Source organism: Nasonia vitripennis, chromosome 1, assembly GCF_009193385.2.
Source record: "Nasonia vitripennis strain AsymCx chromosome 1, Nvit_psr_1.1, whole genome shotgun sequence".
NCBI lineage: Eukaryota > Metazoa > Arthropoda > Insecta > Hymenoptera > Pteromalidae > Nasonia > Nasonia vitripennis.
Window position 1 is genome coordinate 29,166,536 of NC_045757.1, and position 14,215 is coordinate 29,180,750.

General features: G+C 42.9%; 1 protein-coding gene across 5 annotated transcripts in view; it reads right to left on the reverse strand.

The window, feature by feature from the left end:
* The window catches only part of LOC100120219 (discoidin domain-containing receptor 2), a 185,155-nt gene that overhangs the window by 129,517 nt on the left and 41,423 nt on the right, over positions 1-14,215 (reverse strand). For 4 of the 5 annotated variants that reach the window (XR_004226327.2, XM_031920837.2, XM_031920840.2 and 1 more), the window contains one exon: positions 5,175-5,253. The exons of the other annotated variant lie outside the window; for it this stretch is intronic. The gene's annotated coding sequence lies outside the window, so the exon portion shown is untranslated. The remainder of the gene's footprint in view (positions 1-5,174; positions 5,254-14,215) is intronic. 5 annotated transcript variants of the gene reach the window in all.

Consider the following 14,215-nt stretch of genomic DNA (forward strand, 5'->3'; position numbering starts at 1 on the left):
AGAGAGAGAGAGAGAGAGAGTGAGAGAGAGAGAGATTCAGTTTGTATACGGGATTTGCGCTGTAAGCATCTGTTACTGCTGCTTTGTGGGACGTGGTATATTGGGGCTTGAGTTGTGATGTTTGAGAGGGTATGAGCGTGAGGTTGTTCTGATGCTCGAGTGTGACTGACCTACATTCGTTTTTAAAAATTCTTTCTCTTTCGAGACTTAGCTGTGTTTGGGTCGTTGCTGTTTTGATTTGGTACTGAGCGATCGATCTGTTGTACCTGCATTTGGGGAAAAAAAACGAATTAAAAATACCCATAACACTCATTAAAGGCATCGCTATACCAGTGGCGCGAAGAGCTTCAATGTGGGCTTGCGGAAAATTCATAAGCACTCGATTACACGCATCGAAATGAAAATTTACGAGAAAATATGGGAATCAGTCATTATCGTAAAACACGACAATCCGCGGGCAAAAGTGCATTGCCACCACTGCGCGCGAAACGCGAATGCATAAATGATTTCTTTCGCCCACTCGCTGAAAATCCGCTGTCGTCGATAAACATTGCAACGAACTGAAAGAGCTCAACGCTGCTGAATTGATAATCTCGCATCGATGTGGTGCGATGTAGTAGACATTCTATGAAATTTATGAGAACGACACGGTCGATATATTCAATAGATTTTACGATTAAATTTACATTCCCTTTTCGAAAATGTTCGAGAGGAAAATGGGAAAATGTTTAATATGGTACGTCTGACAAAAGCCGAACACGTACTACTTAAAACAAAGTTTTGCTAGATATAATTTGCGAATAATCGCTCTTGCACCTCTTGATGCCTCAAATTATACCACCGAAAACGCGAACAATTGACCCCGTTCCTGTTTCACGCCGTTGATTTCTGCATTTTAATGTCGAATCGTTGCCGGACGATTTATCGGATTATCAAACTTAACGGCATTCACGAACACGTCATATAAGCCGAAGGCCAAGTGAACAAATGTCGGCGAAGATACGTGCAACCTCGCGCGTGACCCAAAATTGAAGTCGAAATATTACACGCGGCCATGTTATTAACCACCGAATAGTGCAGTACGTTACTGCAACGGGACACCAGTTGGATGAAAAACTTTTCCACTCGTATTCCTTCGAACCACGTGGGTGGGTGCGTCTGTTTCTAGCCCTACTTCGTCTCGATTTGCATAATTATTCGACGCGAAATTCGCGAGGCATATGTGCTGGCGTGTTCCAGCTGGAGTTTGGTGTAACTGAGGGAAAGTTTATTTGGTAATTTTTATCCCGAGTTGGCGCGGGGGTCAATTTTTAGATTTTTGAGCCAATTTTCCGCGAGAGTTATTCGTCGAATGACGCAAACTGATGCGCTGAACTCCAGTTTTAAAAAGCACAGATGGTACACGATTCGAATTTGCGTGGAAACTGAATGTATACATGTAATTAATATTTAAAGGCGCGAGTTGTTCAGTTAATGAAACAGGAACGTAATTACGAAGTAATGATATTCAGACAAATTATGGCGCGATGTAAAGCAATTATATAAAGCAACTACATTTATACAAATGGCCATCAGTTGTTAATTTTAATGAATAATTCAGGAGGGGGCAATCATTTTGTGATTTACGATTCTATTTTATAATAAATCATCAGACGGGCATGTATATGGTTCGAAAGGAAATATAACGTATGGCCTTATTCGCGCGTGCTTTTAATTTTAATTAAAGACAAAATAGCGATTTTATAAGTAAAACAATGCTCGGAGAAACTTATTCAAAGGTTCACACAATGCGTAACAGGTGCATCGTTACTGATAACATAGAGCCTGTTCTGTGCACATTGTAAATTTGATTGTACGTGAATGGAGAGATTACACATAAACGCCGATTGTTTGCGTTGCCTATAAAGCCTACAATGGCTGCGGTAACCTGCATTGTTGACGAGTAGGCAATCAAGCTCATATTCACGAGTGTTTTGAAATCTTCTTCATTATCATAGATTTATACAACTGTTAGTGAGGAGATTGTATTTGTTCACAATATTTTATGATGATTCGTAGCTCCGCTGTTGAAAAAGCCAGCGTAAATTTTCAAAAAACTTACTTCATCTAGCAAAAAATGTTCTCTTTCGAAATTAAGAAATATTGCCGCGAAATTTCATCCTTCACAATTCACAAAAATGCACTAACGCGAACCGTGAATTTGCATGGAAAATATTTCAAATTTTCGCGTAAAAAAAATCAAGAGTAACTTACATAAACACATGCAAATTCGAGCTTGGAATTCATGCAGTTTTAACGCAGCGCCTAGTCAGGTTCCAGAAATCCTCGTACGAATGAAATGTCCACATTGTCAGTCAATGCGCTCATCACTCGATACCAACTGGTTGCCTGAAAACTTTTCGCCAAAAACATCCTCTCAAAATGATAAAACGAACATCCAACGATTCTTCGAATTTCTTCGGTTTTACGAGAGAAAACAACTCATTACACCACGACGACAAGCAGTGCGCAAACAGCATCTCTTCCCTCGAATAAACCAAGCGGACAGCGACAGTCCTCTGCATTTGCACCATAAAGAAGAGCCAGAGCCACACGCGAAACAGAGAGATGGACGAAGGGTAAATACGATTCTGGCATTACGCTGGCCGACGTACGTGCCTTATCCACCGACGGCCATAGGCAGAGAGATGCCTCTGCATAGCAGAAGGTGCGCATTGTGCGAGCGAAGGATTACGCTTGCTCTGTATATGTGTGCGTCTGTGTATATGCGCGATGCGCGACTCCTCGCTGATGCGAATTTCGGACGGTACGTTGGCCAGGTTAACGCGCGAATCAGCACAATCTTGAGCGTCACCGAACATAGTGCGGGGAATATACTCTGTGGCTGTCCCGCTTCTCCGAGTGGACTAAGGGTCAATTACCTAGTTTGAATTTCGGTTTGATGCTGATTGTGGCTTGCGGAGATTATTATTAGTTTCGCCAAGATATACGTGCCGACTATATGGTTTACAATATGTGGGTCAGTATGTTGCTATTCGTATTTGCGAGCTCGATTTACATTATACGTTCGCTTCAAAATAGAGACTGGTGCGGTGAACGAGGAAAGGTATTATTTATGTAACAAAACACGCACTGATCCGCTTTCACGTGATGCATCTGCACCGCAGACCAGGATTGTTCTCAAAATCAGAAAATCTCATCCCTCCTGAAACATCAGTGGCCGACCCGCAAAACCGAGAAACAACAGCAGCCATGATACACATCCCTCCCACACGAAGCATAATCCTAATTCTCGGTAGAATAAGTAGCTCGTCTAAAGTCTGACGAAGCGGCCTCAGTCGCGGAATCAGACGGAGAATCTTCGGGCATTCTATTAACGGGATTAGCGAGAGCGCGAAAATCTCGTCGTTATATTCCAAAAGAGACGCACTCGCGCGCGCCTCGAAATCCCCGAGACGTGCCGTCAAAGGACTGAGCACAAAAGGACTTTCTCTCTCTACTGCGAGTTAGCGCCAAGTGTGTGTCTGTTAAATGGAGAAATTAGAAGGCGCCTAGCGCAGAAATTACCACGAGAGGCGCTTGCGTCACTTGTTATACGGCTCTTCGCTGTCTCTCTCTCTCTCTCTCTCTCTCTCTCTCTCTCTCTCGTGAAACGTAAGGTTGTATGTGTGGGTGCTGTATTTCCGAGAAATACGAAGAAGGGGATAAAATTGGGAGCTTTATAAGGCCAAAGCTCTGTGTAATTTCGTCTTATTTTTGGAGGTCCCGAAAGATGTTGGCTCGAGGTAATTTGCTTTTGAGGGGGATGGAAGTTATTATCGAAGTTTGTTTATTACGTACAAGAGCTTCATTGTGGTAATCGAGCTCATCTTAATCCCAAATAGGCCCATTTTGTTTATGAATAAATTGACTTAATCATACGATCATGGAAAAAAAATTCCGTTACCGTTTTTTTTTTTTTTATATAATTGCCTACGCCACGCATTTCCCAATTATAAGTCTAATGCATATAAGCTGCTTCCTTAAATCGAGTCGCGAGTAAACGAGCTCGAGACGTTATCCGGCAGGAAAGGCCGTGCAAAGAAAGAATAAAAAAGCCCCCGTGCTCGTCCCGCAGGGCTGCGAAACCGGAGAAGCAGAATATCCTGCTTCTCTCTCTCTCTCTCTCTCTCTCTCTCTCTCTCTCTCTCTCTCTCTCTCTCTCTCTCTCTCTCTCCCTCTTTACCATCTTCCTCCTCTTGCGCTTTTCTCCTCTCCTCGTGTCGCGCATAAATCCTGCATAAGGTTAAAACCCGTAAATTACTCTTTTAGAGCGAAATCTTTGTTGCAATTTATGCAGGCCGCGGCGCTAAATCATTTCGCCGGCCGAAGAGGGCAATTTATAACAATTAAGCCGGCCGCCAGTTGCGGCGCAACGCGCGTGAGCACAAGCCTCCTTATATGCTGCCTAGGGAAAAAGCCTGGGACGAGAGACAGAGCAAGAGAGAAGAGAGATAATGCTCCGTAATTCGTCGCAGAGGCGCTACGGGCTCATTTTCGGTTTTCTTTGTTCAAGAGCTGCTGCTGCCGCTGCTACTTGGCTGGCGGCGGTCGATTATACCACCGACGCGGTCTTTACTATACGAAGCTCTTGATGGAGAAGACGGTTAATAAGGATTTCGATCATTTTTCAGCGTTTTATCGGGTAAATGTTTCCCAGCCTCGTGTACGCCTAGGACTGTGGCCTGGATATGCGGTTGAGAGGGCAATTATCCGAGAAACGGATTGAACTTTATTTTCGAGGGAGAGCAAGAGAGCACAAATATTAGTAGTAAAAACGTACACGTATAGCTTTGAACAGACAGGGTGAAATAACTAAAATGTGAAAGTAATAAACATCGTTATTTTATTATGATTTTCGGTGAAATGAAGAATAAAATTTTTTCATTTACGCGTACAAAGAGAAAGTTGGCGCAGTTTGAAATTAAAATTCTTTAAATAACGGCAGTTCGGAAAATGTATTCGAATGCATTATTTAAAAACTTTTCCGCGATGAATAAGGCAAGTTGAAACATAAACCTGATACTTTCTACGTTGCGCTAAAAATGCTCTTTGATGTACCTTATTTAATTATCTCATTCATAGTATTGATATTTTGGAGGTTTAAAAATAACCCAGCTTCTGTGTAAACTTACCTTTGAAAACTCCAACCGAGATTATATTGGCTGATTTAAATTCTACCGTAACTTACTGACTCGTCTATTTACAGGATATCTGGAATAAAAATTATATGAAAGATTTTTTAACGATATTTTGCTTAGTTAATATTCGCTTAATAACTGTATTAGCATAGATACATAGCACATCACGATTATTCTTAATGTAATATTATAGCGTGATCCAAGAGATTGCGAATAAAATTAATTATAATCATGACTCAAAGAAACACGCTATTCCCTTATCACGATGAATTAGAAGCTAGGCTTAAATGTTACACATCGGGCTCGTAAATTTAAAGCCATTGCCCAGTAGATAAAGTCAACGATCAATCAGCCAACTATTACAAAGTTTCCGTAGAAAAAGTCAGCCTTCCTCAGCTAATTAAAATATTACTTTACACCGCCTCGAAACAGCTTTCTATCTCCAAAGTGTTCCACTTAATTACACGAAAGCCGCGCGAATGCAGCATAATCATGTACGAAGAAGCAGCCCGATCTCCATACGGACGCTTATGCACGTCACTGTGTTGTGAGGTGGGCGGGACAACGAAGCTAAATTTATCGCTCTTACTCTCGCGAGTATGCGCGAGAGAGGCTTGCGGGCTAATGGAAACGTAAACGGCCATAGTGACTCATTTGCATTGAGCGCAAAACGTGAAACAACCTGGAGGAATACTAGTGTGCGTGAATGTGAAGTCCGCGGGTGACTGGGTTAAGAGACGGTTTATGTGTTCGTTTCGCCTCCTGTTTCGCTTCGATTCCTGACATGAATTCGAACGAAGCTTTCGGAAGCTTGAGTGCTTTTTGATGAAGGGACTCGATCGATCTGTTGCTTTTCGTGCTACATTACTGGTAATATTTATTAATATGGCAATTGCTTGGATATATAAAACTAAAGAGACAGCCTAAGCTAAATTACTGGGAGTCATCCAAGCCACGATGGTCGAGTAAAATAAGAGCTATAATCGATCCGATAAGTTAGCAGCTTGCAGCCATTTCTAGTCGCGCGTAATACGCTGCATTATATAAACCTCTCGCCGATACTTTCGCGAGCGAGTGTGCAGCAGCGATTGCGCCGTGCGGCATAACGCGACGCGATGATCATTATCGATAGTATTCGGTGGACGCTGCGTCAAAAGGGATCGCCTAGACAGTTTGTGGTATGGATATAATTATTTTCAGACTGCGGAACGTCCAGATTGAAATTGGCCGGTGACTGAAAATAGTTTTTTTTTTTAACTCTAGCCGAGTTTATTCTTAACTGGCAATTTTTAGAACGGTGCACCATGGTGATGGAAAAGTCGAAGTTTGTTCAAAAAGAGACAGTTATGTAGAAACCAATATTGAAAGAAGCATCGAATTTAGATTCTCATGTATATTTCAACGATAGTGAAACAAAAGCGATTCGTTTTGCGGGGGTGTTTCGAAATAACTTCGAATAATAGCATTAACGCCGTTTTGATTAACGTGATTAATTTGTAAAAAATTTATAAATATCTAGCTATCTGATATAGAATTCAAATGAATATTCAGCTATTTCTTGCGCATATTAATTCCAGAAAGTAAAATTAAAAATGATATTCCCACCGCACGAAGTTCATAATATCGCGTCTACCGTGAGAAACGGAAACTTTTCGAAAGCTAAACAGAAAGTATTAGTCGAGCAATCGAGCGAAAGCAATCCAAACACCGATACGACGTGGTAGATTATTAGCACAGTAGCGTCAAAGTCACGACGAGAGAGAGAGAGAGAGAGAGAGAGAGAGAGAGAGAGAGAGAGAGAGAGAGAGAGAGAGAGAGAGAGCTAAACTTCCACCTCGACCGTCTGATCACATATTTCGTCTCGGCAATTTCTCGCCTCTGCAATGTTCTATCCATCGCTATTACACTCCTGATATCAACAGTCAATAACCAACGATTTTTAATCCAGCGCGACACGGCACACGCCCGAAATGCCAAGATTACACCCACGCGTCGTAACAATCTCGTGGAATTTCCGCGGCGGCTGTTGCGCAGTCTTGCGGCCGAAGCATTAGGAGCGAAGACTAACCCCCGCGCGAGAACAAGTTTGCGCCGCAAGTTCCTGCACGGCTGCTGCGGCATCTTGTCCCCCGTGACCAGCGGCTCATATCGCCCGGTGTATATCAAAGCCCGCGAAGCGCCCGCCGCCTGACGAACTTATGTCTCCGATAGTTACTCTATAAATAAATCCCGAGCTGCCACCCATGGGGGTTACCGCGACGGCTTCTTCGGGCCGGCTGCCGACGAGAAACGATAAAGACGACAAGCGGCCGGGAAAAAAGTTTAATTAACGCTAGCGAAGTTTTTCAATTTTTCAGCGCTCTGGACAGAAGTGTGAAGTACCTAATTGTGTTTCGCGCCGTGTGCGCAACTGGAATTTCAGGCCAGCTGACTTATAAATCGACTCGGGGGATTATCGGATGATGATCGACTCCGGCAGTTGCTGTGGGGGTATAACTGGCTATATACTGAACAGTGCACTGCGAGCTCGAACGAGCGTTGGAACTATTTCCTAATTAAGCAATTATAGCATCCTATTTGGTCGCTTCTTCGAAGAGCCGGAATTGGCTATTCCGATATAATATTCATCCGATTAGTTTATTTCAGAAAACACACGTCTCTTTCGCGGATATAAGGAATATTCATCGCGCTGAACTCCGTATAAATATGTGGCTGCTCACCGGAGCAGTGACGCTTTCGGAGTTCGCGCCTCTAATAAAAAATGACTAAATTTATTTAAACTATAAAAAATGAAAATGATATTCCCATAAAATGAAATCAAGCTAAAATCGATTAGACTGAAAATAATAAAGGGATAAAAACTTATATAAATAAAAGGCAAACTAAAATAAAAACTCGTAAGTATTTAATTAGAAAATGCAAAAACTATATTTTAACAAAAACTACTAGACGAAGCTCTCAGCTCCGTGTCGCGATTCAGACTGACCCCGCAGAGCACACAGGGCGACGCTCGCCCCCGCAAAGTCCCCGAAACTCGAGTTCCCCTTCCCGGCTCTCGTCCGTCGGTTTGAATCGCCAGATGCCGATGCACCTAAATCTCGAAATGTTCCCTCCGCGAAAAGCTATAAAAAATAAGAACCTGACCCCGCGCCGCGAAGAAAAACCCTCTCTTCCCGAATGCGCACGTGTTCCGCAGTCATAGCCGTCTTCACATTTCGTCCCTGCTCTGTTCCCGCATTCACTCAGGCTTTCGCCCGCGACGCAGGAAAAAACTCTTGAGAGAAAAACCTACGCCAGGAACAGAGCGCATACATAAAAACATATCTTAGCCTAAACGCACGCCAACTCGTTGTCAACCATAAATCTAACAATAACTGAAACTCCCATCCGCACGCCCGCTCGACCAAAGCGCAGAACAACGACTCCATGCTTTCACTTCATGGCAGTCGATCCGGACAACATGCTCCCAACAAGCTTCGCTTGTTTTAGCCTAATCACGTCCGCACAGGAAAATCTCGGCTTTTCCTCGCCCCGCGGTCTCTCCAATTACCGGGTGTATCCACCCGAGGGAGAGAAAAATACTCAAGTATTCAAGTGGCCACACATACCACGAAGCCTACGCGACATTTTGCATGACGCGATGGAACACTTGTCCGCCGATCTTTGCTCTCACTTCGATCCGCGCTCGTATGTCGGGAACAAAATAGATAGAGCTTATCGAAACAGTTGATTAAATCGGAAATGAATTTTGTATTCACATCCTCTTAACGCGCGATCAATCAACCTGTCTCGAAGACTTATTATACATCGACGTTATTTTCGATAAACTCGCTCTCTTACGCTTTGGTACAGAAACCGCGAGCGCACCGGCTCTATATTGACGTATCTAAATTTACGTCCCAACTAGTCGAGATGCATCGCTTTTCTGCGTCAGCGGGTTCTTTATCTGGCTTTCCAGTCACGGAATGGAGAAAAATCATACCGGCGCTCACTCGCTCGCTCGCGGCCAGCGCCCGTATCAATAAAGTAATTACTCCGGTGCAAAACTTTCATTAGTAGTTACCCCCTTAGTCCGTTAGTGCTGCTCGTCGCTCGCTATATATCGCGCATCCGGATCACGTAATTCTTCGGCGAACCTGCGAAAAACGGCTTCCGCCGTCGCGACCACCCCTCCTCTCTCCATTTTCTTTCTTGGCTCGACGATAAATCTTCGTTCGGCCGAGAGACGCTGTGCTTTCTTTCTCTTATACAACCGCCGGAGATCACACACCTTCGAGCTTTACCGTTGCGTGTATACAGGTGCTGCGGAGGTCGGGGGAAATAATATTTTCTAATTTTCGAGCTTCCCGGCGCATGTGCTGCCGAATTTTTTGTCGTCCGTCCATCGACGTTTTCTTCTACATAACTCACCAGCGTTTGTCAAACGGATAAAAAGATTCTGGAAAAATAGCGATGAGATAACTAACGAACGCTATCCCTGCAGGCATCTTATCTGTGTGCGCACTCGCGTATACCTATATATATATATATATATATATATATATATATATATATATATATATATATATATATATATATATATATATATATATATATATATATATATATAGGAATCGCGCGGCGTGCGTTTGGCATATTCCTCGGGATACAATGCGAGTTTCTAGTTTCAGATTAGAGATGCTAGATGTATCTAATGGCGTTATTAGGCTCTTGCTTTCGCGGAAAGTGGCCCGCTTATGGAGAGAGGTAGGTCCCGAGACGGCGCTAAATTACAACTCCGCAGCGTCGGCTAAGTGAAGTATGCGCACGGAAAGGTATAAGATGCTTCTCTGCGCTGCAGTGCGGTGTGCGCTGTGTGTATTATGCTTCTATTTCCTCATCCAGTTGTTTGAGGTGTACTGCTGCTGCTGCTGCTGCTGCTGCTGCGCTGTGTTATGCGAGTTTATTAAATATTTAGGATTGAATCTCTCGAGTGAATCTTCCGACTGTTTCCACGCCTATACTTCTTAATAACAAAAGCCGATTCAAACAGCTGTGATTTTGAAGAGTTACGAAAAAATCAATTTCACCTTCATCTTCGCAAAGCACACACTCGAGGGTTTTATCTCGCTCGTGTTGTCCCGTTCTAATTGCAAGCTCGTGGCGGTAGCGTCGGCGAGCGTCAAACGAGACGAAGCCCACCCGTAGCCTCTCCGTGTATTCCTGTCAAGCTTACTCGGCCAGTGGAGACACTTCGACGCGTTTCCAGTTTAAGGGCTCAATTCAGTATCAGCCAAGCGACGCACAAACGCCGACGTGGCGTCTAATGCGTCATACACAGCGGCAAGGGAGCCTATCTTAAGCTCCGCGGGGTAGCCGCGTTGTAAGCTCGAGCAGTGACTCGGCGCATTATCCGTAATCTTGATCATCAGTCAAGCTGCTGGACTTTGTACAAGCACAATGCGCGGGCGCTCGCATCGCCGCCTCTCTGACTTGCTGAACCTGTTGGTGTGCAGCGCTTCTCCTGCAGTTGGCTCGTGTTTACCGAGTTTATCTACATCTTGGGAGCAATCGGCGAGCTGCACCGCGGCGTGACGTGGTGAGAAGCAAGCGCGAGAGAGTGAGAGAGAGAAAGAGCTGTTATGTTGTTGCTTGCCAGAAGAGTCGCCGGAGGCTCGAGAGTTGCGCGCGCTTTGGGAAATAAAAGTAGAAGAGGCTGGGTGTTGTGATCGGTGCGGGGGAAAAAGGGGGCGGAGGTGAAAAAGTAATTTGGTCGAGATGGCGAGCAGTGGAGTGACCGCGAATGAGTTATTTTGATGGGTTAGATTTGGCGTAGGTGAGTAGGTGCTTTGTTGTAGCTATTTCGATTTATTCTCGGCAAGTAGATGTTGGAAAAGTCACAGGATATATAATTCGATACCCTTCCACGCTTACTTTGTACAATGAGTATCTTCTTCATCAAGGTAACTACGAATATTTCAGAACTACTTACATTAATGAATTTGACGTTCAAGTCAGCACAGCATAATCCATATCATCTTGTTTCCGCTGCTCACAATCCAAGTACATCCCATTGCACACTATTCGTTACTAACTACGTTCAAATTTCCCAGCTAAATAACTACCATTTTCAAACTTCGATTTACTAAAACCAATAAAAAAAAATTCAGAAAATACGATGTACCAAGTGCATCAAACGAACACAAAAAAACCATAAACAGGTAGACCTCTTTTCAAAATAGGCCACGCCGATCTCTCTCCACGTTATACGCAGCACGGAGAAGAGACTCGAAGATACAAGGACAGATGTAAACTCCAGACGACGCGTTACTGTAATGCGGAGCAACTTTCGCAGCACACACACACAGACAGACAGTAAAACGAGAAAATCGTTAGCGCGTCGCTGCGGAACAGACCGCAACTTTACGAGGAGCCTATCGACTTTTATACTCGAGACGGACGTTACGCTGGCTTCCCTTTCGATTCCATGTTGATTTTTACGTCGCTCTCTCTCTCTCTCTCTCTCTCTCTCTCTCTCTCTCTCTCTCCCTCGGCGTGTCGCGAAAATCAAAACGACCGCGCGTTTCCTCCTTTCCCCTGACGTAATGCTGACGCGGATAACTGATGCAACGACGAGGGTCGCCGGTTCTTTTGATGGTGTAAATAAAATGCGTTTTATTCGCGCGTACTCCGTGCGCGCTCGCTGTAATATAAAGGCGGAAAAAAATAACGTCAACGCGAGGGTACGTTTTTTTTTTTTATCCAGAGTTACTGCGCGCATTTACAGATATCGGAGAAGAGATATGGAAAAATATACGTGTAATACAGATGAGGGACTCGGTCGCTTCCGTTATCTCGGTGAAAAGTTCACGGTATATTTTTAAACTATAGGGAGTGCCAGAGTAGGTATATTCGAAATATACGTTTATTCGTTTCTGTATATCTGTTCGGTAATTCGCGAATACAAATTTAGCCCGGACTTTAATATCGCTCGAAAGTCCATAATGAAGAATTTAAAATAAGCGACTAATGTATAAAGCTAGAAAATATAATTACGTTATAAAGCTCATTATATTCCTATATATCGACGCGGAGAGCTGGATGCCGAAAACAAATTTCAGCAAAAACTCCGGCTTTCGCGCATCTCATATGAATAAATTGAGTTAGCTTTCTATTTTTCCTCATCAAACGTATAAATCCCTAGCTATCTGGCTCTTCCGCGTATATCAATTCGACTTCAGAGTGGAAACTTCGCGCACTTCAGCGCATAAAGACTAATAAAAACCGCTGCCAATTCATTAGCACGTAGCTTCCTCCAACGAAATTTATTATTCCAATAAATAAAATATTGTTTTAAAATACAGTATGTGAATGCTATTTTAAATATTTCAAAGCTTAATTATTTTGCTGTAGGAGCATAATTTTCTTATAGCAAAAGATATATAATAATCAGAAAAATCCGATCAAAATCTCTCAAAATCGCGAAAAAGTAGAGATTGATGAAAGGGTAACTCTGTAAAAATAAAGTTATCGTATTAAGAGAATAAGATTGTAATCTAAAAAAACTAATTTTACTATAAAAAAACAAATATATATTGTGCCGTATAATTCTACTCTCAAAACATGTTGCATAGGGACAATTCATAGGGAGGGTGTATGGGACAAGACTACATTAAGGTTCAAAAATAAACTGTGAAATCATTGTTGATCAGATGTTATGACTTTATTGAACGATCAGGTCCTGGTGTGACCTTCTCTCACAAGTTGTCGCCGAGAACTGACGCTCTACTCATTAAACGCCGCCGAAAACTCGGGCCCGCTAAAACAAAGACGCCGAGGACTACCGAAGGGACACGAAGCAGTGCGCGCGCTCCTCTATATCTATAGCTATACTACACACGCAGTCATGTGTTCACGCGAACGCCTCCCGCCACTCGACTCTCTGGCCTGGCAGTCACAGATCGGCCCTTTTAGCCTCTCCGCACTGAAAGTGACCCTCAAAATCCGCGGAGTAAAACTCCTAGAGGGGGTCGTGGTAGTCTAGGAATGATTATAAAATCACTCCTAACCATATTGGCCTGAAGCCACGAATCGCCTTGTCGATTCGCGCATATGAGAGCCAAATGACGGAAAAACGTTCGCTAAAACTACTAATAGGTAGAATATATTATTAATAAAGAATAAATACGCCGCATTTACACTTATCTATAGTTTGATACGTGATCCATCGACATGATTTTTTTCGTAAGGTTATGATGTTTAGTTTCAGAGATATGAATTTAAAAAAAATCACCTTTTTCATTTTATCTGCCGAACAAAGCGGTCGATCCCAAGGACCAAACGGGGAAAAGTAGGTAATTTTATTCTCTTTCAAATGTATATTAGTTGAATTGTTTGTAACGATGGGATGATTGAAAATATGCAAAATAGTGTTTTTCAAAAATCAAAAATTGGCCATAAAAAAAATAGTTAGAAAAATAAAAAATAAATATTTTTCCCGAATTCAGAATCCAAAAATATACATGCATGTCAAATTTTAATGATATTGACGGAGTAGTTCCAGAAATATTACGGTATACAGACACACACACATCCACACACACACACACACACACACATCCATACGGACATTTTCTAAAAACACGTGATTTGAACTTCTAACACACCAAAAAGTATTTTCTAGAAGTTTTGACGAAACTCAAAATTTTACTATTACGAAGCTTCCTCTAGGAGGAAGCAAAATAAAAAAAAATAAGCATCTCTATTTTTCTATTCCACATCCGACCTCGTTCTCCTCGGATTTCCCTGCCGCTCGCGTTCTTTTCAATACACCTCGTAATTTCCACGTAGTTATATCTATACACGCGTATTCGCATAGCGCAGCACATACGCAGCAGACGCGATATCGTGTCGCGCAAATGAAAAGAGAATTCGAGTGGAAGGCTGCAGCTGATATGGTAGAAGAAAAAGGCGAGCCGTGCGGAGAAGAGAGAGAAAAACATGTTTTCGGCCAGGGACAAAAGTGATACTTCAACTGGCTTTCGCTCGCGCGTATT